Genomic DNA, 26,120 nt, shown 5'->3' with positions numbered 1-26,120 from the left:
ACAGATGCGTACGTGAAAGCAGAAATGGCAGTTTGTGACACTCAGCATATCATCCGCAAATTGTTGACAGGTTCGTTACACTGAGAGGGCGGCAGGAACAAGCTGTTCGCTGAGCCAATGCACCGTCTCCAGCCAGGCACTGTTCACATCCCAGCGCTACTTCTGAACACCTCGATACCTCATAGCAGCATAAGCTCCAACTACCAACCTAAAGCCACTTCCCAAGAACCGTTCTTCTGTTTTTCTATACATATTCAAGCGTCTCATATCAGTATTACGCTATTTAAAAACACAGACAGCTGAATAAGGGGTACAAGATGAATATATGTGTTCAATGATTATACATGGAATATTGAGAAACTGCTTCCTTCGGATGGAATAAGCAGTCGTTGAATGCTCCGTTCCCCTGATTATGCAGAAATTAGGCACTGAAGGAATATATCCAAGAGTCAAATAAGTATTTATCTCTGAATTCTTTTGCGGTTTCATTTTATGAATTCTATTTCTTCACAATTAAAAAGGTTCCTTCAACCGTTTGGCACCGATATTTATTGTGCATGACTTCTTAAAGTTTAAAATAAGAAACATGAAATTGCATAACAATGCAGGATAATCTGCTGCAAGGCTCAGCAGTGCCTAACCAATGCGCAGGCTTATAATGAGACATTAATGAAAAAGCCTGTGATAGAACCATGTAAGAAAGCCACTGGTTCGGCAACCTTGGAAATGACATTGCACTAGGGGCGCTTTCCTACATGGGCTATTGATGGAGAAACCAATAATAAGGTAATACTGGTAGTGCTAAAATGGTTATACGATGTACCAATATTGGCCTAAACGTTGGTCCAACAGCGCGCAATGTAACAAACTTCACGAAGAGCCCATGTGGGTCTGATATTGATGCTACTATTTTCCAATATCAACCCATCGTCGGTCCAATGATAGTGTGCTGCTTGCATATGAGCACGCCCGGACCCAGACGGAATTCCCCGAGGCACAGGGCTTCATAGTGGCCGCAGCCCCGCCCGTGGGCCTGGCAGGGTGTGGGCATTCGGACCGGCCGAGCTCGTGCACTTCTTCAGATGTGACTCCTCCGCAGGTGTGTCAGTGGCGACTTTATACTTGCCGTAAACATTATAGTGAGCTATCGTTGCATGTCGCAGTAGATGTAAATAAAACATTTCTGTGTAAAGAGAAATTTGGGTACTTAATCAGACATTAAATGTAGTTCAGTGTATAATCGAAAGAAAGATGAAAAATTTTTTGGAGCAGACTACCATTTGCTTTGTATATCTCAGCGCCTTGAAACATGTGGGCTTTACTGAAGCGAAACCCCTTTCTTTTTTCCGTACTGAATGCTTCTGTGGACCGCTTCGTCCACTTTCTTTTTTTTTTCGCCAGTTTACCACAGTGCGATTGTATGAGTTTAAATGTTAGAGGGTGAAGAACCCAACTATTGTTTTCTTGTGAGCAAATGCCTTAGGCTTGCTTGTAATGTCGTATGTTTCCCAGCTGTTTACCTCCCGCCGTTTCGTCGCCTTTTTCTTTTTTTTTTACCAGGAGGCCATGGTGAATTGGCATTCTGAGGCTACTAATCCGAGACAAAATTTTGCTTTGCTGGCTGACCACGGTCGCGCGTGAGTCTTGTCATGCACTAGAAAAAATTTCATTGCAACGCTATAACCGTTACGCAAGCATAGCTATGACACTGGATCATTACAGGAGAACAATTACAAAGGTCAATGTTCGGAGAAGCTTTTATATAGGCGACGCTCTTAAAGCTCAACCCTCGCAGAGTGAAATCAAGTCTGGTTCTAGTGTCCACATTGAAGCAACAGCAATCCACGAAGCATTAGGCTGCGTTTGCACAGCCATTCAACAAAAGCCTGGATTTAATTGTTGACAAATAGTTGTCTGCGGGAAATCAATTCTAACCTATCAGCAGGCATTTTTACATTACGAAACACCTATTTGATAAACGACCTTTGAAGCTCGCACAAATATTTCCCCATCTGATTGAGTGGGTATGAAATTGAAGCCTCGACTCTTGGAATATCAGCTTTAAAGGAGATTGGGTATTCCTATATAAAATTGTATATTGCTAATGCTACATAGCGAATACACTAAACAGCGTTTGGTCTCAACAGGAAGCCCGCGTAAGAAATTCTGCACCGTCTACATATGGCACTGTTTTCTACCAGCATTATTATTGTTTTCCCCTGTCTTCTAGTGTCAGACACACATTTTAAAGAAAGATAGGTTGCATGAAGCCTTGCAAGTTGGAGTAGTTAGTGTCAAATATACCTTACTTTCACACTTTTAGCCGTAAGCAAACAAATATACGGCACGCTGGTTGTTAAATAGGTAAAAGGACGCCAATAGCGAACCACTGAAACCTAAGAGAGCGCAGGGGACACTTTTTTGTTGTTAATTGATACGAAAAATATTTAATATGGAAACAATTGAAGAAAAAGTTAAAACAAATGACAGTTTCGTAGCTCTACTATGCCTGGATATAAGTAGTATAGGGGTACGGTTATGCATGGTGCTGAGTTTGCACGTTCACTGAGTTTTATCGTGTGTTCAGTGCACCGACGAGTTTTGCAATAACTTTCTTCTTCTTCCTCGTCATTTTCCTCACTTTGCTCCGGCTGCTGTTGCTGTTCAGCGGCGGCCATAGTACGGCGCTGAGCTTCTGGCAACGTCTCTTCGCAAGGCATTCTTCTCGTTCTGGGAAGATTCAGTTTTCCGGGCCTCTTTCGCGGCCGCTATGGGAAAGCGTATTTCTTGACGGTACACCGCGCCCCTTTTCGAACACAACGAGCATTTGTTTGAATACTATAAAGGTCATCGATGTTCTATAATTCATCTACAGGAGAGGAAAGGCGCAATATTTGTCCCTCGCGGAATCCCGCTATCATTCTCACTGTAGACAAGGGGAATCATGAACAGTGGCGCAGTGGCAAAGCGCTGGGCAGATGATCCAAGGGATGGAGGTTCGATCCCTCGGTGGATGACACGATTTATTATTTATATTTTAAGTATCGATGCAATGATGATTAGATATCCCACTTCTGGTTGATCTCTCCTAATTTGCCGTCTCTCGCGCAGGCGCCTAAAGGGCGGCCAAGACTCCCGCGAAACTCGGCTGTGACCCGCGTAATGTAGCTTTACGCTACAAATACAGCCACAAGCTCCTTGTGACCTCACAACACGCGACAATCTCATTTCGCGTCAGTTGCTCTGCCAAATGAGCTGCGGCAAGGGCTGTTCAGTATTATCCTTTTTTGGGTATTTAGAAACTGCGTAACTATTTCTTAACAGTGCTCTTCAAAATCACCTCCGCTTATAGCAGCAGTGTTCTCTCCGTGTTGCCTTGAATGTCACGTGCAACGTTATCAAGCGGGGAATATGAAAGCTGTCGGACAATCCTCTTCCGCTACATGTGACATCAGGCCCTTTTTAAGCTAATGATAAAAAAATGAGAATAGAGTATTTGTTATCAAAAACATACAGATGGACCCAATAGCCGCTGACGCCAAAGAATATCTTGAGATTTTTTATATTGACAAATGGGAATTAATACTGCAGATAACGCTGTAATTGACAACATAGTACAAAGAAGTAGAAGAACGAGTTCAAGAATAAGATGAGTGAAGGTTTAACTGTGGTATCGGAAGCGAATCAATAAAAGCTTAAATTAATAGTTGACAAATATTTGTCTAAAGGGCGTCGTTTCAAATCTCCCAGGAGGCGTTTTTAGTTTATCAAAACCTGCATATATGGATGACTTGTAAAGACCACAGAAATATTATTGATCTTATTGTGCGTCTATCAAATTTCTGCCTCGGGTCTACATATTGAGTTTTCAACTTTTGTTTTTGTACAACAGTTTTTGTAGTAATCACACACCTTCTAATACAACTTTGTTATGCCCCTCTTTTTCTAGCGTCAACTGAGACAATTCACTATATTGCATATATTGAGTTTGGTATTTGTTGTGACCTTGATAACACGTAAAACACATTTCTAAACAGGGATCCGTCAAAGAAATTTACGTTGTGTTTGGTCTGTCTGGCGGAGTAAGCAAAGAATAATATTGTTGCATATATAGCAAGTTAGAATTAAATTTATCAATAAAGAAATTTGGAGATCTCTAGATCACATAATATGGGAATGTGCAGTCACCAGGCAGGGCTAAAAACATAACTAAAGACGCCTGGCAGACCCTTCTGCAAAGCTCAGACCCAAGAGCCCAAAGAGAAATTGTTCGACTGGCCGAAGATGCCGCCGGAGTGTAAGAACTACCGGCCTGCACTTAAGGCGACTGTCCCACCTTCCGCTAACCCCCGAAGAGCGGGATAGTCACTCTGTTGGACGAATAAAAGTTCTCTCTCTCTCTCTCTCTTGCAGAAGATGACAAGGATGACACACGTATGACGTGCATTAACCCAAGCATAAAGAAGATGAAGAAGGACTCTTGATAAGAAACGAGATATGATTCGTGGAGTAGAAAAGCCGATCACGACGACGACAAGGATGACGTGTACCAACGCCGAGATTAAAAAAGCGCGAGGGAGAGGGCGGCATGGGGAAGAAGAACAGAGAAGCATAGGTTCCGGCGTGTCAGGGACACTTCGCCTGGAAGAGTGCAATGCCAGCTACAACTCCGGTGATATCGATTTCTACGGCACCACACCGCAGACTTCTGCCGTTCCTGAGCCCATTCCGGGGAGTCAACGGCGGCTGCAACCCACTGCTTCGGCGAAGGATGCCTCCAGCGCTGTTACTACCATACGGGTGGTGCCCACAATGGTCGCATAACCAGTATTGCCTCCACGGACTCTTGCACCGTGAACTCGGACGACGTCGCCAGCGACTCCCGCCTGCTCACTTCGAACGCCACCTCTAAGCCTGCCACCTGGATGCCACTGGCTAGACGCATGCAACACTTCATCGGCACCGAACTGTGAGAGCGAACACTGAACGCTAGTTGACTGTGTTCCCGGGTCGTGTGTGTTGGTAGTCGTTCTGCCTTGTGTTAGTTTTGTTTGTTTAGTGTGCTACTGTTTGTGTCGTGTAGGAAGTATAAATGTGTGTCTGTATGGGTACACCTGTAGCTGTACCTGTAACCTAGCCCATTCTTCTGGCTGAGCGTTCGGTGGGAATCCGTGCGAAAGTTACGTGGCTAGCCTGTCATGATTATTTTCCTTGTTTCTTTTGTTTTGTCTCGGATCTTTCCTATCCCTCGAGGTCAAAAGGTTCGAATTGCTCGAAGGCAAAAATTATGAATTTGGAAAAACTTGCAACTGTCTCTCAATCTAGATCTAAGCAAGGAAGATGCGATACGTCTCTATGATGAGGAGCCAAAGAGGCAAAGAGAAGAAGCAAATATGCAGGAAGGAAAAGGCGCTAGCGTGCGCAGACGCGCACCAGGAAGAAGAAGGAGAGGGCAAAAGAGCTCGCGAGGCAGGAGAGCTGGAAGGTAAAAGTTCTCACGACGCCGAAGAATGGAAGAAAAGATGGATAGAACGAGAGAATGAGTTTTTTTTTTTTTGTGGAAACACGCGCATGTCGTGGGAGGATATGAGGGAATCACGGATGATGATAATCGTTCCTCAGCCGGTACAGAATTTCTCAATGAAATCTCATATGGTTCCCTTCAATGACAAAAGAGATTATTTGGACGCATATGTGCAACATTTCAAGCGGATAGCATTGGGACAAGGCTGGGAGCGCAGTGAATGGGCCACGTTGTTAAGCATGTGTTTAGTCGCGGAGGCGTTTAATGTTTTTGGGAGGATAGCTGCTGCGGACTCCATGGACTACGTGAAAGTCTAGAATGCAGGCATTATGGACTCAGGCTCACGGCAGTGGGTTCGGTTAGAGATTTCGAACCGCGAAACCTGATTATTCTGAATCCCCTAAGCAGTTTGCCTGTAGGCTGAGCAATTATTTCTATAGCTAGCTTGATATGTCGAACACGGGAAAGTGTTTCGTAGGGGTACGTGACAAGCTGGTGATAGAGCTGTTTTTAGCATGTTGAAGTCCAAAGATAGCGCAATTACTGAAAAAGAAAGAAAGTTGTGTTCAACGGAAGAGTTCTCCGTCACTGAAGACCAATTCCTCGATGTTCAATGGCTGAAAAATATGAGTAGGGCAAATGACGAAACTCAAAATGTCCTAGAGACAGATGCGACCAAATCAAGAGATAAGGCGGTGCCTCCAAGGCGCCAGTAAGGTGTTTCCTCTGTGGCAAGGTGTGACACCTTGCAATTGACGGTCGGACAGGTAGCGGTGTCCAAAAACACAGGTTGTGTGTCAAGGTTGTAAGAGGAGAGGACATAGTGTGAATGAATGTCGATATAGAACACAGGACAGAGCTGCATGCGTGATCGACTCTCAGTTAGAGCTTGTCACACCTCATGATGTCGCCCAGTTAAAAGGAGAGTAGGGAATAGGTGAAAATATTGTCACATTAGGCGGTGCATGCGCATAAGGAAAGAAGAAGAAGACTCTCGTAAGTTTTTAGAGAAGACGACGTTGAACAGAGTCGACTGGTGCCTGCAGAAAACGTCTGTTTGAAAGCCTTGTCTTCCGTGTCCTCCCTCTGCTCCAAGCTGAACTACCCCGTAACACCTTGGTGGCGGTACGGGGTAGTTCAGCCAAAAGCCCGTGGAGATCGCCGCCCAGCTCTGCCCCAACCCTTTTTGCTCAGACCCGACCAGCCGCTCTTCCCAGCCTCGCCTCCGCTCCAATACATTTACTCACCTACCTCGCGAGGTGGCAGTATACGTGCCCATGTCACCTTTTCCCTCCCTCCCTGACGGCGACTACGTTGTCAATCCCATTACCGACGTCACTCTGCAGCGCAACATCGTCCTACCTCATAACATTGTACACGTCGAGAATAACCTCACCTATATTCCCGTACTCAACTTCAGCATGTCTTCGCAAGTTCTCCCGGAGGGCATTTTCCTTGCCGAGCTGTCGCCTTTGTCCAGCTTTACTATTTCTGCAGTGCTGTCCGACAGTCACGCCGAGGTACCTACACAACCTGTCCCGTCACATAGTCCGGAGGACCGCACCTCAGCCATGGTTGCCTCTGACCTGCGTCCCGAATATGCCAGTGCCCTTGCTGGCCTTTTGCGGTCATACAGCGGCATTTTTGATTTCAGTCACGGATCCCTGGGCCAAACTTTTGTCGTCACACATCGCATTGATACTGGAGATGCCCGACCTATTCATCGACGGCTAATACAGAGTTGCTCTTTCCGAACGCAGTATCATTCACGAAGTAGAGAAAATGTTCGCAAGCAACATTATTGAGCCATCGAGCAGCCCCTGGGCATCTCCGGTAGTACTCGTCAAAAAGAAAGACAACACCTGGAGGTTTTGCGTAGATTATCGACATCTAAACAAGATAACAAAGAAAGACGTGTACCCTCTTCCAAGGATCGATGATGCTCTCGACTGCCTGCATGGTGACAACTACTTTTCCTCCATCGATCTCCGTTCAGGATATTGGCATATCTCTGTTGACGAAAGAGATCGTGAAAAGACGGCTTTTGTTACCCGGGATGGCCTCTACCAATTCGAGGTGATGCCTTTCGGCTTATGTAATGCCCCTGCGACATTCGAGCGTATGATGGACTCCCTATTACGCGGGCTCAAATGGACCACATGTCTTTGCTACCTCGATGACGTCATCGATTTTCATCAACCTTTGAGGACCACCTTCATCGTGTTTCGGCTATTCTTGGCGTCTTCCGACGAGCTGGCCTTCAGTTGAACTCCAAGAAGTCTACCTTTGGCCGCTGGGAACTCAAGGTCCTAGGACATTTAGTCAACACCCATGGCATACAGACGGACCCCGACAAAATTCGAGCTGTAAGGTATTTCCCTATACCGAAATCCAGCAGCGAAGTGCGTAGCTTCCTCGGACTTTGCTCATATTTCCGGCGATTTGTACCAAACTTCGCAGAAATAGCCCGTCCGCTCCCGCAGCGACCACGAACAATCGGCCGCCTTCGTCGTTCTTAATGCCCACCTCGCCGGTCCGCCAGTGGTGGCTCACTTCAATCCGTCAGCGCCCACAGAAGTACGCACCGACGCAAGTGGTCATGGAATTGGTGCCGTTCTCGCACAACGTCGGCTCGGTTTACTTCGCGTCATCGCCTATGCCAGCCGACTCCTCTCTGCGGCCGTACAGAATTCTTATTCCATCACTGAACGTGAGTGCTTAGGCCTAATTTGGGCCATTACAAAGTTCTGCACTTACTTGTATGGGCGGCCATTCACAGAAGTCACTGACCACCACGCGCTGTGCTGGCTTTCGACACTCAAAGACCCTACTGGCCGCCTTGGACGTTGGGCCTTGCACCTTCAGGAGTACAATTTTTCAGTAGTTTATAAGTCTGGCCAGTTGATCGAGACGCCGGTTGCCTATCCCGTCATCCAGTCGACCCGCCAAGTCAACCTGAATGTGACAATGTCGCTCGCGTGCTCTCTAGTTCTGATTTTTCTAACATTCGCCGTGAGCAACGCCAGGACCCTCAGCTTCGGGAAATTATCAATCGCCTCAGCACCGATCGCCACGACCCTTCCCTTCGTTTGTTTGTGCTCCATGATGGCACCTTATACCGACACAATATGCGACCTGATGGCCCCGACCTTCTACTAGTAGTCCCTCAGCATCTACGCTCAGCCGTCCTTCAACAGCTTGACGACGTTCCTATAACGGGTCATCTAGGCGTCTCTCGCACATACGACAGTGTGCGCCGTCGGTTCTTTTGGTCAGGCCTATATCGCGCAGTCCGCCGCTACGTAGCTGCTTGTGACCGCTGTCAACGCCGGAAAAAGCCATCAGTTTTACCAGCTGGACTTCTGCAGCCAATCGACATCCCCATAGACCCGTTTTCTCGAGTGGGTCTGGATCGTCTAGGGCCTTTTCTACTGTCCGCATCAAGGAACAAATGGATTGCGGTGGCCACTGATTACACCACACGCTACGCGGTCACACGAGCAATACCAACCAGTTGTGCAACTGATGTCGCTGCTTTCCTCCTCAACGACGTTATACTCGTCCATGGAGCTCCCCGCCAATTGCTCACTGACCGTGGCCGTTGCTTTCTGGCTCGTATAGTCGACGAGATCCTACGGTTGTGCAATGTTCGTCATTCTTTCACGACTGCTTACCATCTACAGCCAAACGGGGTTACCGAACGCCTTAACCGGACACTAACTGACATGTTGTCTATGTACGTTTCTGAGACCACCGCGACTGGGACATAACACTGCCATTTGTGACATTCGCATACAATTCTTCGCGTGACGACACTACCTGCTACTCCCCCTTCTATCTTCTATACGGCCGTGAACCTCTGATTCCTTTTGACAGCCTGCTCCCGTCTGTCACCACTGCCAGCTCATATGCTCGTGACGCCATAGCCCGAGGTGATGCTGCCCGCGTTGTTGCTCGCAACCGACTCGCAGCCTCCCAGCACTCCCAGAAACGTCGCTATGATTCCTGTCATCGCAACACCCAGTATTCTTGCGGCTCTCTCGTGCTGCTTTGGACCCCAGCTCGCCGCGTTGGCCTCTCGGAAAACCTTTTGCCCCGTTATACAGGACCTTACCGTATTTTGTGACAAGTGACGCCAGTGACATACGAAACTGCGCCCTTGCATCCCGCACGCCATACCTCTACACCACGCACCGAGACGGTCCATGTTGCACGCCTGAAGCCGTACTACACGGACCTCTGGTTTGGACGCTAGTACGCACCGGGACGATGCTTTTCAGCAGGCGGGGTAGTATCACATTAGGCGGTGCATGTGCAAAAGGAAAGAAGAAGAAGACTCTCGTGAGTTTTTAGAGAAGACGACGTTCAACAGAGTCGACTGGTGCCTGCAGAAAACGTCTGTTTGAAAGCCTTGTCTTCCGTGTCCGCCCTCTGCTCCAAGCTGAACTACCCCGTAATCATATTTTAAATTTTTCTCCAGCACTTGTAGTGCCAGATAAACTTTAAAAAGCGCGACTAGTTGCATAATATCGTTGACATGTGAACCAAATTAGAAAAATATGCTCGCTTAAGTTCTTTTCATTTCAGTTTCTTCTGTGTTATGATTACCAAATGGCTTCTGTCCAATATTAAAGAAGAAATGTACAGGCGTTTTTAAATATACTGTAATTTTGACAAAGATAACTGGAATTATCCCCTGATGCCAAGCATCAAATGCCTTTAACTATATACAGGCAAATAAAAATCTCCAGGTTTGGTTAAAAAGGCGTTTTTTGATGTAATGTTTGGACCAAAAATGTAGAGTCACAATTTATAGAGAATTTCTCGTCTTTATTGTCGAGGTATTCAGTTTTTTAACATACACAAGAATATTTGTGCCATAAATAAGGGGTTTAGTTTATTTATTCTGTTATTTACTCATCTATAGAATCCGTCGATTGCTATGTAAAGTACATCGCTTCACAACGCCTTTACGTCACCGCTATATGACACATATCTTCGCATTTGAGCACATGAAACCTTATCGTTTGCCCTTAAGAATACTTCAGTTTTGAATGCAAAAACAGTCGCCTCATTGTGAGTGTTGCGGCGATGTTCATAAAATGAATGGCACCCTTAAAACCTAGCTTGTTCCACATTGGTAAAAGCCTGGGTTTCTTGGTTTTGACTGCAGCATGTAATAATAGTAACATGAATGGTTTGGGTTTCAATCCTTCCTATAACAAAAAATATTAAGTAAGGTATTTTTTATGTATTGCCTTCAGAGAAAAAGTGTCTTTCAAACGCTGTAGATCTCATCGAAAAACGGGTAGCTACGTTGTTTCCATCACTGCACGACTTCGCAGACCTATTTATAGCCCGCCAAAAAACGCTGTCATGTGACCAGATGGTATTTTAAAACATTCGCCAAAAGTACAACGACCTTCATCCTAGAGAGCAGGGCCCAGAAAAGCGGAGTTGGTTATTTCGGATACGTTCGGGGCTTTAAAGAGACACCGCATATACGAGAAATGTCTTTTGCGAATCATGTCATTTTTAGCTGATAAAAACATCAGTTTACGTAAACATTAGTTTGGTGGCGACTGCGTACCCGGCACAATATTGCGATATACAACTTTTGCTTTCACGCGTTCTCTGTCAAGCGAATAATTACAAAATAGCTAATTAGTTTTTACTAAATAGCTACCTGTAGTGAATATAACTAAACTGTAGATTATTATAGATAAACATGATCAGCTCAGCTGATTAGACTCCGCTAAGGGTCACCGAATGTTTTAAATTACATGCCACTGTATATATATAGGTATGTATTGTTACGGGAAATATTCACAGTACGACAGTTGTCCACACCACTGAGGATGATCACAGCACAGCACTCGCACAGCAAAGCACTCGTCTGCGTCTTCTTCTTCTGGGAGTCTGTCGCACTTCGTTTTCGTGAGCACGGCCAGCCAATACCGCTCAGTAACACTACCCCCCCCCCCCTCGGGAAAAGCACAGTCCCGGTACGTTCTACATTTGTGAAACAGAACGTGCATAATAGGGCTTCATGCGGGACACATGCACTATTTCAGATGATGGCGCTCTGGACGAGGATTTAGGAGGCACAGATTCAACTTAGTATGTGACGTCAGTCACGGGGCGCAAAACTCGGTAAGGGCCTGTGTAGCGGGGAAAAGTTTTTCACACAAGCCCACGCGACGGCACAGGAGCCACAGCAAGACGAGTGACCCAGGAGTGTAGTGGACATCACAGTGGCGACTGTCGTACCGGAACTTTTGAGAGTATTGGGATGCAGAGAGCCTGGCATGAGCTATCCGGCGGTCATCATGGGCGCGGGCTACGGCATCACTGGCGTACGTACTGGTGGCGTCTGCTACGGGTAGTGAGGTGTCGAAGGGCAGTAACGGGTGTCGGCCAAATAACAGATAAAATTGGGAGTATCCAGTGGTAGAATGGACTGATGAATTGTAGGCGAATGTCACAAAGGGTAGATGAAAGTCCCAATCCCGGTGGTCGTCAGACACATATATGGACAGCATGTCTGTGAGGGTAGGGTTTAGGCGTTCCGTGAGGCCGTTGGTCAGGGGGTGATAGGCTGTGGTGACTTTGTGCCGGACGCAGCACGAACGGAGAATTTCGTCAACCACTCGCGACAGAAAGCAGCGGCCACGGTCAGTTAGTAGTTCACGAGGGGCACCATGATTAGAATCACGTTTTCTAGGAGGAAGTCAGCGACGTCTGTGGCGCAGCTGGTCGGGATGGCTCTGGTAATAGCATACCGCGTAGCATAATCGATGGCGACGGCGATCCATTTGTTCCCTGAGGCGGAAACTGGAAAGGGCCCAAGAAGGTCAACACCTACTCGAGAGAACGGGTTAGTGGGTATGGGGATCGGCTGCAAATGGCCTGAAGGCAAAATTGTGGGCTTCTTTCTACGCTGACACAATTCACATGCGGCAATGTAATGCTGGACGGAGCGGTAGAGCCCCGGCCCCTAGAAGCGTCGGCGCAGGCTGTTGTATGTGCGAGAGACACCCTGGTGGCCAGCCGTTGGAGCATCATGAAACTGGTGAAGGATGGCGGAACGCAGATGTTGAGGAACGACGAGCATAAGGTCTGCGCCGTCTGGTAGCATATTGCGTCGGTATAGGGTGTTCTCGTGGAGTACATATAAGGCAATAGATGGATCAGGTCGGTCGCAGGTCAGACGGAGGATAATGGAATGGAGCAAAGGGTCTAAGTGTTGTTCGTCGGCAATGTTAGAAAAGGCCGATACAGGCAAGACACATGCGTCATCGTCAGAGTCGGTAGGACTAGGGGAGTCGATGGGATGACGGGACAAGCAGTCTGCATCTTGGTGAAGCCGGCCACACTTGCACACGACGGAAAATGTATAGTCTTGTAATCGAAGCGCCCAGCGCCCCAAACGGCCTGTAGGATCTTTGAGGGAGGAAAGCAAACACAAGGCATGATGGTTTGTTATAACAATAGAATGCCGGCCATAAAAATAAGGGCGGAATTTTGTAATAGCCCAAACGACTGCCAGGCGCTCTCGCTCTGTGATAGAGTAATTTTGTTCGGACGTAGATAAGAGGCGGCTGGCATACGCAATCACTCTTGTGTGGCTGTGTTGTCGCTGGGCAAGTATAGCTCCAATGCCATGACCACTTGCGTCTGTGCGGAGTTCAGTATTGGCAGATGGGTTGAAATGGGCCAAGACGGGTGGAGTTGTGAGAGCAGCAATAAGTTCCGAGAAAGCTGTAACTTGTTCAGGCCCCCCGGAGAATGAAACGTCTTTCTTTAGGAGTTTGGTGAGAGGACGAGCTAGCTCTGCGAAAGTCGGGACGAATTGTCGTAAATAAGAACATAGGCCAATAAAGCTTCGAACATCGCTGGATGAACGTGGGGTGGGAAAATCTCTGACGGCATGAATCTTGTCGGGGTCAGGCGTAACGCCGACAGCATTAACCAAGTGACCAAGGGCTTTGATTTGTCGGTGACCAAAGCTGCACTTTTTGGAGTTGAGTTGCAGTCCAGCGCGGCGAAAAAGCGCTAGGATTGTAGAAAGGCGACGGAGATGGCTTTCAAATGTAGACGAGAAAACTATTACATCGTCAAGATAACACAAGCAAGTGGTCCACTTGAAGCCTCGGAGCAAAGAGTCCATCACACGTTCGAAGGTTGCTTGGGCATTGCAAAGGCCAAAGGGCATGACTTTGAATTGATAAAGGCCGTCAGGGGTGATTAACGCTGTTTTTTCACGGTCTCTCTCATCGACAGAGATCTGCCAGTAGCCGGAACGAAGGTCGATGGACGAAAAGTAGCTGGCTCCGAGCAAAGTATCAAGCGCGTCGTCTATACGCGGAAGAGGATACACATCTTTTCTGGTTATCTTATCTAAATGACGATAGTCGACGCAGAATCTCCAACTGTTATCTTTCTTTTTGATCAACACAACAGGGGATGCCCAGGGGCTACTGGAAGGCTCAATTATGTCATTCGCCAACATTTTGTCGACCTCTGTTTGGATGACGCGTCGCTCGGCAAGCGAAAGACGATAGGGCCGCCTGTGAATAGCACTGGCGTCACCGGTGTTAATGCGGTGACTGACAACTGTGGTTTGAGCCAATGGGCGGGTACCTAAGTCAAAAAGGTCACTGTAGATGAGCAAAAGCTGTTTAAACTCTGCGGCGAATTCAGGCTGGAGATCAGCTGCAATCATGCTTTTAACAGGATCAGGGCGCGATGTAGAGGACGAAGGAGGTATTGTAGGGACGGCATTTGGATTATCGGTAGTCAGAGCTGAAATGGCACAATCGGTCATCGGCGACAGCTCTGCTAGTGAAATTCCCTCGGGCAGAACTTGAGTTGATAAGCTGAAGTTAAGGACCGGGAGAGTGGCACGGTTCTGTGAGATATGCACAATCAGATCAGGAAGGGTGACGCGCCGCTGCAAGATGACATCAGTAATAGGACACGCGAGATAGTCGCCGTCTGGGACGGGTGGGAATGGTGACATAGGGATGTAGACGGCAGCTTCAGGAGGAAGGCGGCAGAACTGTGCTGATCGAAGGCGGGGTGAGCAGGAGGGGTCTTCAGAGCAGAGCGGAAGGTGCAAGCGAAGTAGGCCGGCAGAGCAGCCAATGAGGGCAGAGTGGGCTGTTAAAAAGTCACTGCCAAGGATAACGTCGTGGGGGCATTCTTGGAGGACGGTGAACAACACTGGAGCATGACGACCACCAATGATAACTTGCTCTGTGCACATGCCAACCACGGCAGCAGGGCTTCCATTGGCGACGCGAACTGTGGGCGAGACGGCTGGAGTAAGGACTTTTTTGAGGCGACGGCGAAATGAGGAGCTCAGAACGGACAGTTGTGCGCCGGTATCAATGAGAGCAGAAACGGGAACACCATCCACAAGGACGTCGATGCGTATATTTTGTAGGGCAGGGGTCAGCAGAGGTTTTTCAGTCCGGGTCACAAATGCAGCGTCACCTCCCGGAGCTGCATTGGGTAGTTTTCCGGTATGTGGCTGGAATAGGACGGGGACAAACGGCGGCGAGGAAGAGGAGAACGCGAGCGTCGGGTCTGCGGGGATGGTGAACGGTTGGCAGCATGAGCAGGGACATCGGGATCAACAGTGGTCTGGTCGGGGCGAGGTGGGGTATAGTGAGGGGCATAGTCTCCGCGGCGGTCGACGTAGGTGAATTGACGAGATGGCGTGTACCAACGGCTACGGCAGTGACGGGAAATGTGGCCAACGAGGAAACAAGTAAAGCAGATGGACGATTGTCATGGGTATGCCACTCATTCGGATTGTGGTACCGATATCGGGACGAGAAACCGGCGGTGGTTGGGGCAGCTGCAATTACCGGAGGGGCAGGTCCTGAATCCACGGTGTCGGTGCGGCAGGTAGAAAGAGGAATCATATTGGCAACCTCTTGGCGAACAACAGCCTGAATGAGTGATATTGTAGCCAAGGTATTTTCGGTGTATGCGAGAGTGAAGCTGCAGGAGTCATTGCCTCGAGCTCTTGGCGGACGATGCGGGTCAAAGTAGTGTCATTAGTTGGCGGTAGAGGAGGCGGAAGATCGACACAGGAAGAGCTTGCAGCCGTGTTCGGTAGACGGTCGAAACGATGAGATATGCGCCTCTGTTTCGCTTGTTCGAAACGTCGGCACACTTGTAGTACAGAGTCCACGGTGGAACAATTCCTGCATAAAAGGAGGTTTAAAGCATTGTCGGCAATGCCTTTTACTATGTGGCCGACTTTATCCTCCTCAGGCATGGCGTGGTCGACTTTGCGGCACAGGGATAGGACGTCCTGTATATAAGTGATGTAAGACTCTGTAGACGCTTGCGCGCGAGAAGCGAGCGCCTTTTTGGCGGCAAGGTGACGGCCAATGGGCTTTCCGAAGAGGTCGTGGAGCTTTTGCTTACAGATATCCGAAGATGTGAGGTCCTCTTCATGGGTCTCAAACCACACCCGCACTGTCCCAGTCAAGTAAAAGATGATATTACCAAGCATATCTGTGGGATCCCACCTGTTGTGCTTGCTGACTCGTTCGTATAGGGCCAGCCAGTCGTCGACATCAACGTCGTCGGTCCCACAGAAGGTTCCGGGGTCACGGGGATGGGCCATGACGACAGCAGGTGCGGTGGCAGTAGATGTAGCGGCGTCAGTAGTCATAGTGGTGGTAATGATGCGTCGGCCACAGCGGAGATCCAGCTTGGGACGGGGATCGAAAGATTCACCTCCACCAAGAGATGTTACGGGAAATATTCACAGTACGGCAGTTGTCCACACCACTGAGGATGCTCACAGCACAGCACTCGCACAGCAAAGCACTCGTCTGCGTCTTCTTCTTCTGGGAGTCTGTCGCACTTCTTTTTCATCAGCACGGCCAGCGAATACCGCTCATAAACAATATATATATATAGTTAACAAGGTTTATTAGACACCTGAAGCGAGGCTCCACACCGAATCGAAGCGCACTGAGCGATGACGAAGATATCTCCAAGAGAGACGGATGAAGATAAAGTTGCGCGTGCATCCGTAGGAAATACGATGCGTCATACAGCGCTCTTACTATTTCCCTCGCGGTAGTTGAAGATGAAATCATCATAATCAGCCTGACTATACCCACTTCAGGGCGAAGGCCTTTCTTATATTTCTCCAATTAACCAGGTTCAGTGCTAGCTCCATCCACATGACCCCTGCGAACTTCTTCCCCTAACTTTCCACCCCCCACTACGCTTTCCTTCTCTTGGAATCCATTTTGTTACCCTAAGCTACCATCTGTTACCCACTTACGTGCCCCGTCCATGTCCATTTCTTCTTGATTTCCACTAGAATTTCAGATTTCTCTGACTCACTCTGCACGCTTTCTAACTCTTAATGTTATCCCCACCACGTTTCGTTCAATAGCCCTCTGCGTCGTCCTCAACTTACGTAGAACCCTCTTGTTAGTTCCACGTTTCAGCCCCATGGGTGAGTACAGGTAAGATATGCAACTGTTGTATACTTTCCTCTTGAGCGATACCAGTAAGCTGCTAGTTATAATCGGCGAGTGCTTGCCAAATGCGCTCCATCTCAATCTTATTCTTCTCGTTGTTTCCTGTTCATGGTCCGGATCTGCTGTTACCACCTATCCTAAGTAGACATATTCGCTGACTACTTCCAGTGCTTCACAACTTAACGTGAACTGCTGTTTCTTCCCGAGGCTGCTGAACATTACCTTAGTTTTCTACATATTGATTTTGAATCCTATATTTCTACTGTTCCTGTCTAGGTCAGCAATTATTCTTTGCAGTTCATCTCCTGAGTTACTTAGCAAGGCAATGTCATCAGCAGATCACCGATTACTGAGGTATTCTCCATCTACCCTTATCCCTAACTGCTCCCATTCTAAGTCTCTGGATACTTCCTCAAAGCAAAGTGTGAATAGTACTGGGGAGATCGTGTCTCCTTGCCTAACACCTTCTGTTATAGGGAATTTTGTTACTTTCTCTATGCAGAACTGTAATTGCTGTGCACCCACTTTATATATCTTCCAGCACTTTTACGTACGGCTCGTCTACCCCTGATTTCGCAATGCCTGCATCACGGCCGAGGTTCCTACTAGTCAAATGCTTTTTCGTAATCAATGAATGGTATGCATAAGGGCTGGTTATATTCCGAGCATTTTTCTATCACCTGGTTGATGGTATGAATATGATCGATAGTAGAGTACTGTTTCCGAAAACCTGCTTGATCCTTTGCTTGGTTGCAGTCTAAGGTGAAGATGGCAGCCTGGCCACACTTAGTCCACAGCATTGCGCCGAATAAAAGGTTCCAGCCTCAAACGTGTACAAGTTCAGTTCCACGGTAACGGCTGTCCAGAGGATGATAAACCGGGGAGATGCGATAGTTGGGGGGAAGGTTGGTCCAGGAACTGAGTACAGACCAATGAAACGGCACTGGAACTTATCACAAAGGCCAGGAGTGTGTCGCCGTGGCAGAACAAAACTTGGCAGCGAGTCACATCGTAGGGACGCTTGCAGTTTTCCTGATTGCCTTCAGTGCTGAGGGAAGCAGGCCGGCGACATCGAACAATCGGGGACTCAACTGATCAGGAAGAGACGATGTGGAGCTGGCAGGTACAAAAAGCAAATAGACATCAATAACGGTAGCGGGAGAACGGCCTTAAACGAGGAAAAACGTGGCGTAACCTGTGGTCCACTGTACTGCCGTGTTGTAGGCGAACGTAATAAAAGGAAGTACGTCCCAATTTCGGTGATCCTGGTCGACGTACATGGACAGCATGTCAGAAAACGTGCAGTTGAATCGCAAAATCAACACATTAGTTTGCGGTTGATAGCTGGAGGTCATACTGTGAATTGTGCTAGTGGCTTCAAGAACTTCAGTTATAATTGCCGAAAGAAACATCCAACCGCGGTCACTAAGGATGAATTGAAGAAGGACGTCGAAAGGGCTGAATTTCATCCAGTCAGTGACGGCGTCGATGATGTTAGGATTCTGCACGACCAGGGCGTTGAAGACGAGTGATCCAATTCCCTTAAGGACGTGCGGGACCCGCTTCGGCCTCTGGCATGGTCTCATCTAAACTAAAAGTGCGAGGACGGCTTCTATATAAGATGTGCATGTCGAACGGATCGCTGAACTCGAGTATCCAGCTTCTTCTTGGCGGATTCCGTTCAAGGAGGAGAGTTCAGCTTATCTCTCGTAACCCATTCCAAAATTGTCGACTCGTAGATAAAACATTTATGGCCGATTTGCATAGTAATGAAATGGGAAGTAGGTGCGTAGCACTGCTTAACATTTGTACTTCAGCACGTCAAGCACAGCGAACATGCGCCACAGTGCATGACGACCCCGCTTCATTCATTGCGACGCGTAGCAAACGCGAGTCGCCGCCGCGTCCTCAGCTTTTCATAGACCATCTTCAGAAATGAACGAAAACAGGCACAATGTACCACTTTACAATGCACTGCTCGGCGGCCGAAAAGCTTGGGGTGGGGAGAGAAAGAGAGGGAAACGCGCTTGAAGGCGAACGCCAGTTAAGGCGCGGAGTTAAGCACAAGTAGCTTCACGAAGCGGCGAGCGGCTCGGAGCCGAGGTCCAGGAAGCACCATGTGTGCACATCTACTATCCGGAAAGGCTGAGGAGTGACTGATACGAGAAGAGAGATGCCGAAGTTGAGGACACGCGAGCGGCACACGACTGCTCAGTCCGGAGTAACGCACGCTTCTGAAACGCTCAGTGACGGCCGCCACGTCTGCAACTGACAAGCCTCTCTGGTACTGTCTACTATCTCATTAGGTGCATCTATGCGGCCACTCCGCCTTAAGTATTAAGTCGCGTGATGCGCGCGTCGCCACCTTCCCTTCCTCCTCTTCAAGTTCACAGCGAGACGGATGGACAGAGAGAGAGAGAGGCTACTGCTGCAGCTTTACGGCCGCTCCGACTCCTCAACGCTGAGCCGAGCGACACGCGCGTCGCCACCTTCGCTTTCTCCGCTTCAAGTTCATGAAAAGAAAGAGCTTCGGACAGATATCGGCAAAATCCATGATTGGGGCTAGTAGTGCTACACTCTAAAAGCAGGTTTTGGCCACATCGGACAAGTAAATTGACACGTTTATAAGCTTAAGGGAGTCGTCCCACCTTTTGAGGGCACTGACGCGGTTGCAGTGCTCAAGCCAGTCATCGGCATCGTCATCTCGGAAACCATCAAAAATTTAGTGGTTGCGCTAGTGGCTGCTCACAGTCCAAGTAGTAAGGGGAAATAGGGTGGAGTGAAAAGAACCTAAAACAGCGGCGGTCCCCTCTTGGGTCATAAAGATGGTATTGGTCAGGCAGCGACCGAGGCGATGGTGGTAGCGGTCAAGCCGCGACCGGTATGGAGCTTTAGGTAACGGAATGTGACGAGGCAGCCGGGAAATCAAGACGCACCTGCATCATGTGTAAGATCGGGCTTAAGGAACCAGTTGGAGGCCTGAATCCCGGGCCGCGCACCGAAGCGAATCACACTGAGTAATGACGATAGATTTCCAAAAGAGGAGGATGAAGCTACAGCGGCACGTGCCCCATGTGCAAGTTGAAGCACAATACAGTGCTCACAATATATATTGTGACCTCGACCAGCTACAGTCTTCCCGATTGCAGCCCGGCTTCACTACTGCCCCGACCTCTACTGACCTCGATCTACGAGCCATGATTCGAGCGATAATCCGCGAGGAGCTCCAAACCCTCAACCCTTTCTGCCGGCACGGGTGCGATCATTCGTCTCCTCCTTCTAACGACGCCGGCCTCCGCCACATCCTTAAAGAAGAGTTGGCCACTATCAACCACCCTGTCACACCTGATCCTCCTGCACCTCGCCCAGCACCGACTTACGCTCACGTCGCTGCATCCCCTCCTCCTTTTGTTCCCCCACCCCAAGCACAACCCTACAACCACATCAACGCCATGACGACGGCTCAACCGACGCCACCCTATTACGCACCTTGGCGCCCCTCTCGTCCAGTGTGCTATTATTGTGGGATTCGAGGACATATATCTCGCTTTTGTCGCTGACGCATTCAGAACGAGCGACGTGGTTATGACGCCTTCGAAAGTGACATACCTGCATATTATCAGCGACGACCAATTCCCAACCAACCTCGTCGATTCTCTCCACCGCCGGTATCCTCGTCTGAACCAAGTGGGGCTCATGTATCCCGACGGCGGTCCCCTTCCCCATACCGCCGCTCTATTTCGCCACTTCGACCAGCAAAAACTGTTCCTGTCCGTAATTCGGAAAACTAAGCAATGCAGTTTCCGGAGGAGAAAGTGCACTTTGCGAACTTACAAAGAGTCCTCCTCATCGCCCGTACAATATGATTTCCGTTTTAGCTGAAGGATTCCCGGTCGAAGCTTTGATTGACACAGGTGCTGCACTTTCTGTTATTCATGCTGATTTGTGCTACCGTTTGCGGAAAGTAACGACACCATATGATGGACCTGAACTTCATGGAGCAAATGGCGTCCCTCTGCACCCTTCAGCAAAATGTACAGTTCGAGTTGTTATAGACGGCGTCCGCCACCATGTGCAGTTTGCTGTGCTTTCACCGTGTGCGCATTTGATGATTTTAGGATGGGATTTTTTGTCAACCACTTCAGCGTTAATTTCTTGTGGCGACCGTGTCATCCATATGACAGACAGTGATCTTTCATCTGACATATCTGCACGACATCATTTCCTCATTGCCGCAGGTGATACTGTATTGCCTCCACAGTGCGAAACACTTATTACCGTTGTTTCCGAACACATCAGTGACGGGGATGTACTCATCGCACCATCTCATCGTCATCTTGCACGTAGAATCGCCTTCCCATCAATCCTTGTACGATTCCGCAGCAGCTCTGCAATAGTAGCTGCCACGAACACTTCCCGTGAATCCCTCGTGCTGACTAAAGGAACTTCCCTGCCATGCATAGTGGATGCTCACCCTATATCCATGATGATGCTCACTGCCCCGCTACCTCCGCAACGCGATTCATTGCAAGTCTCTCTTTCCATGCTGTCGAAGACAATCAATCCGAACCTCAAGCCAAACCAACATCAAGAATTGCTGCAATTGCTTCAAGCCCACCAAGCCATTTTTGATGCCACTTCCCCACCACTGGGACGGACTAGTGTTGCACATCACCGAATCCTTACCGAAGGTAACTCAATTTCACGCCGACGACCTTATCGAGTTTCTCTCTCGGAAAGAAAAGTAATTGAAGAAAATGTCAATGACATGCTCCGTCGCAATATTATTCGTCCATCAACAGGCCCATGGTCCTCCCCAGTAGTATTAGTTAAAAAAAAGGACGGATCGGTGCGATTTTGTGTTGATTATCGCGCACTCAACAAAATTACCCGCAAAGACGTCTACCCGATGCCGCGTATTGATGAAGCCCTTGACTCTCTCCAAGGTGCCGAATATTTCTCGACATTGGACATCCGCTCAGGTTATTGGCAAATACCTATGCATGAGGACGACAAAGAAAAAACCGCTTTCGCAACTACCGACGAACTTTACGAGTTTAATGTTATGCCCTTCTGTCTTTGTAACGCACCCGCAACATTTGAAAGAATGATCGATACTGTACTTCGTGGTCTCAAATGGAGAACCTGTTTATGTTACTTGGATGACACTGTTATCTTTTCGTCAACTTTTACTGACCATCTCACGCGCCTGAATGAAGTCCTCACGTGTCTTGCTTCAGCGGGCCTTCAGCTCAACACCAAGAAGTGCCACTTTGCAGAGAAGGAAATTAAAATATTAGGACATCTGGTTAGCCACGACGGCATTCGCCCAGACCCTGAAAAAATAACCGCGGTCTTGAACTTTCATCGTCCGCAACGGACTACAGATTTGCGCAGTTTCCTCGGCCGGGCGTCCTATTTCCGGCGATTTATAAGACATTTTGCAACTATTGCTGCGCCACTTCATGAACTACTTAAAGCGCGCAGCCCTTTCGTGTGGACTTAACAGTGCAACAGTGCTTTTAACGACCTAAAGCACGCCCTCACATCAGATCCAGTTCTTGGCCACTTCAGCGACAGCGCTCCTACCATCCTGCACACTGATGCCAGTGGTCACGGTCTTGGCGCTGTACTTCTGAAGCGCGATGCAACTTCACGTGAGAAAGTGATTGCATTCGCCATTCGGACCATGACTGCAGCTGAGAAAAAGTACACCATTACCGAGCAGGAATGTCTCGCCGTCGTCTCGACTGTTCAAAAGTTTCGCCCTTACCTATATGGTCGGCATTTCACAGTTGTGACCGATCACCATGCCCTTTGCTGGTTATCTTCGCTGAAAAATTTGACAGGCAGACTTGGCCGCTGGATTCTACGCCTGCAAGAATACCATTTCGACGTCGTTTATAAATCGGGCCGCCAACACCAAGACGCCGACGCTCTTTCTCGCTGCCCGGTTTCGGAATCAGCCTGCTGTTTTTCTTCACAATGCATTTCCACCTCTGACCACAGCCGATCATCGCTTCCACCGACGCATATTACGGCAGTTTCTTTTGACGACTCTGAGAACAAGCACGCTCTCCGCTCACAGCAATTAGCTGATGCCTACTGTTGGCCCATCATCGACCGCCTTATCGGCGCTTCGAGCCCACCCAACGCTAGGCTTCGCCGACAGCTTCGCAATTTCAAGCTTGAAGATGGCATACTACGCCGCTACGTGTATTATCCTGATGGAACTCGCTGGCTCCCAGTCGTACCGCGTGTGCTTCGCCCACGTATACTAGCGGCTTTCACGATGACGCTACTGCAGGTCACCTTGGTTTTAACAAAACATACAACCGCGTAAAAAGACGATTCTATTGGCCTGGCCTGTCTACCACCGTAGCTAAATACGTTGCTTCCTGCCACCTGTGCCAACGTCGCAAGCGGCCGACTTCTTCCCCCGCTGGTCTTCTACAGCCCCTTCCCTGTCCCGCCACACCATTCGACATAGTCGGCATCGACTTATATGGTCCCCTACCTCTCTCCAAAGGTGGTAACCATTGGATTATAACAGCTGTCGACCACCTTACACGCTATGCTGAGACGGCCCCTGTACCGACTGGTTCCGCTGAAGAGGTAGCTAATTTCTTTTTGCGGTCAATTGTATTGCGTCATGGCGCTCCTCGGGTGCTTCTAAGTGACCGCGGGACGGCCTTCTTATCGACAGTCGTATCCGAAGTTCTTCGTGCGTCATCGACCCTCCATAAGACAACCTCAAGCTACCATCCCCAGACTAATGGTCTGACTGAGCGATTTCACCGCACCCTATCAGATATGCTATCCATGTACATCACACCGGATCATCGAAACTGGGATACTGTTCTACCATTCGTCACATTTGCCTATAATACTGCAGTACAGCGGACTACCGGTTACTCCCCATTTTTTTCTCGTTTTCGGCCGTCCCCCCACTACAATCCTCGACACTTCCTTCTTCTCTACGCCCGACTACTCCTCATCATTATCAGCCCAGTTCTTATCCCGTGTGGCCAGATGCCGTCATCTGGCCCGCCTCAACACAGAAGCGTGCCAGCAAGACCGCAAGAGTCGCTACGATTCGAAGCATCGCGTCGTCTCTTTTCGTTCTGGTGACGAAGTACTGCTCTATACACCACTGCGCACCCCTGGCCTTAGTGATAAATTTCAGCACCGCTATCTTGGTCCCTACAAGGTAATCAACCAAACTTCCCCAGTAAACTACCAAGTCACACCTGTTGATCCATCAGCTGACCGACGCCACCGTGGAACTGAAGTTGTTCATATATCTCGCTTGAAGCCGTTTTTGCGCCGCGGTACATCGGTTGGTTAAGAGCAGCCAGGCTGGCCGCTTCCGACCCCCCGGGCAGATTGTGTGAGCTCTCCACGGATCTTCTTTCATTTGTACATACCATGATCTTCTCCTTCCTCTTGTACATACCATCATCATCGTCCCGCGGCGCCGGCTCTGGCGCGCGCTTGGGTTTTCTCCATCAGATTAAACGCTGACACGGCATACCTTGCCTTGCCTTCACGACCTTGCCGTTTGGACCTGGCCTTCTTTCACAATATATATATATATATATATAGACCGTGCGCAGTTCTGACTGTGGCCTGTCGCCCTTCATACAGGTTCCTGAGGAGACAGATGAGGTTAATTGGAACTCCCATTTCTTGAAGAGCTTGCCACAATCTGCTATGATTCATGTAATCATTTATTCATCCTTCATCTCATACCCTACTGATGCCCTGAGGAAATAAATAATGACTTAAACAAATCTACGCAGTCAAACGCTTTCGCATAATCAATAAAGTAGAAGTAGATTTGATTCTGGAACTCTCGCTTTTCCATGATCCAGCGAAGGTTGACAATCTGGTCTCTAGTTCCACTGCCCTTGCGAAACCCAGCTTGCACGTCTGGAAGCTCCCGATCCACATACTGCTGCAGCCTACCTTGGAGGATTTTCAACATCACCTCGCTAACATGCGAAATAAGCGCGATCGTGCGGTTAGTTGGAACAATCTTTGCCACTGCCTTTCTTTGGTCATCTGATGAGGAGAGAGGAGTCGCCGGTTAAAGATTTGATGTTGGGAAAGGTTGAGGGTCACCGGAGAAGGGGTAGACAGCAAACGCGGTGGTTAGATTGCGTCTTAGAGGCGCTGCAGATGAAGTTATGTGATGTTAGGAAGATAGTGAGAGACCGGAAAGCGCAGCGAGATATGGTCCATAGGGTCACGAAGAGTCGGAAATGATTGAACAACTGAACGGAGCTGAACTAAACTATGTATATATATATATATATATATATATATATATATATATATATATATATTGGAAGAGCGCCGGACGCGTTATTCGGAGGTCGTGGATTCGGTTCCCACCATCGGCAAGTTGTTTTTTCTTTTACTTTGCGTTTAAATATCTTTAATCTGACCAGATTACATTAGAAAGTTATGTGATTGCAGAAAAACAGAATTAAAAAAGAAGACATAAATTACAATCCCCAATGCTTTCCTTGGTCTCGGCGACTGTTGGCTTATTTCCTTCATGTGTTATAAAGAGCACCCTCATTTCCCATTCATTTATCTGCTTGTAGCTTACGGGGGTCTCGGTTCTGGTAGTCTTGAAGCCATAGGTAGCGTAAGAGGGTTCTAGCACAGCTTTCGCGCTCGCTGTTGATCACGTTCTATGTGACGCTGGCGGTAACACACGACGTTCCGCGTCCGCCGTTATGGTTCAGGGTGGGGCTGGTGAACACTCTCAAGTTTCGTATACAGACAACATTAATACCCAAGAAAGTAGCAGGGGGGACAGCGGCCGATGTAACTCAGTTGGAAGAGCACCGGACGCGATATTCGAAGGTCTTGGGTTCGGCTCCCACCATCGGCACGTTGTTTTTTTCTTCAACTTTGCGTTTAAACATCTTTAATCTGACCAGATTACATTAGAAATTTATGTGATTGCGGAAAGAAAAATTAAAAAAAAGACATAAATTATAATCCTCAATGCTTTCCTTGGCCTCGCCGACTGTTGGCTTCTTTCGTTCACACACACACACACA

The sequence above is a fragment of the Amblyomma maculatum genome, chromosome 3 (assembly GCF_055883805.1).
Source record: "Amblyomma maculatum isolate TAMU_Amacu chromosome 3, ASM5588380v1, whole genome shotgun sequence".
NCBI lineage: Eukaryota > Metazoa > Arthropoda > Arachnida > Ixodida > Ixodidae > Amblyomma > Amblyomma maculatum.
This window is presented reverse-complemented; position numbering follows the sequence as displayed.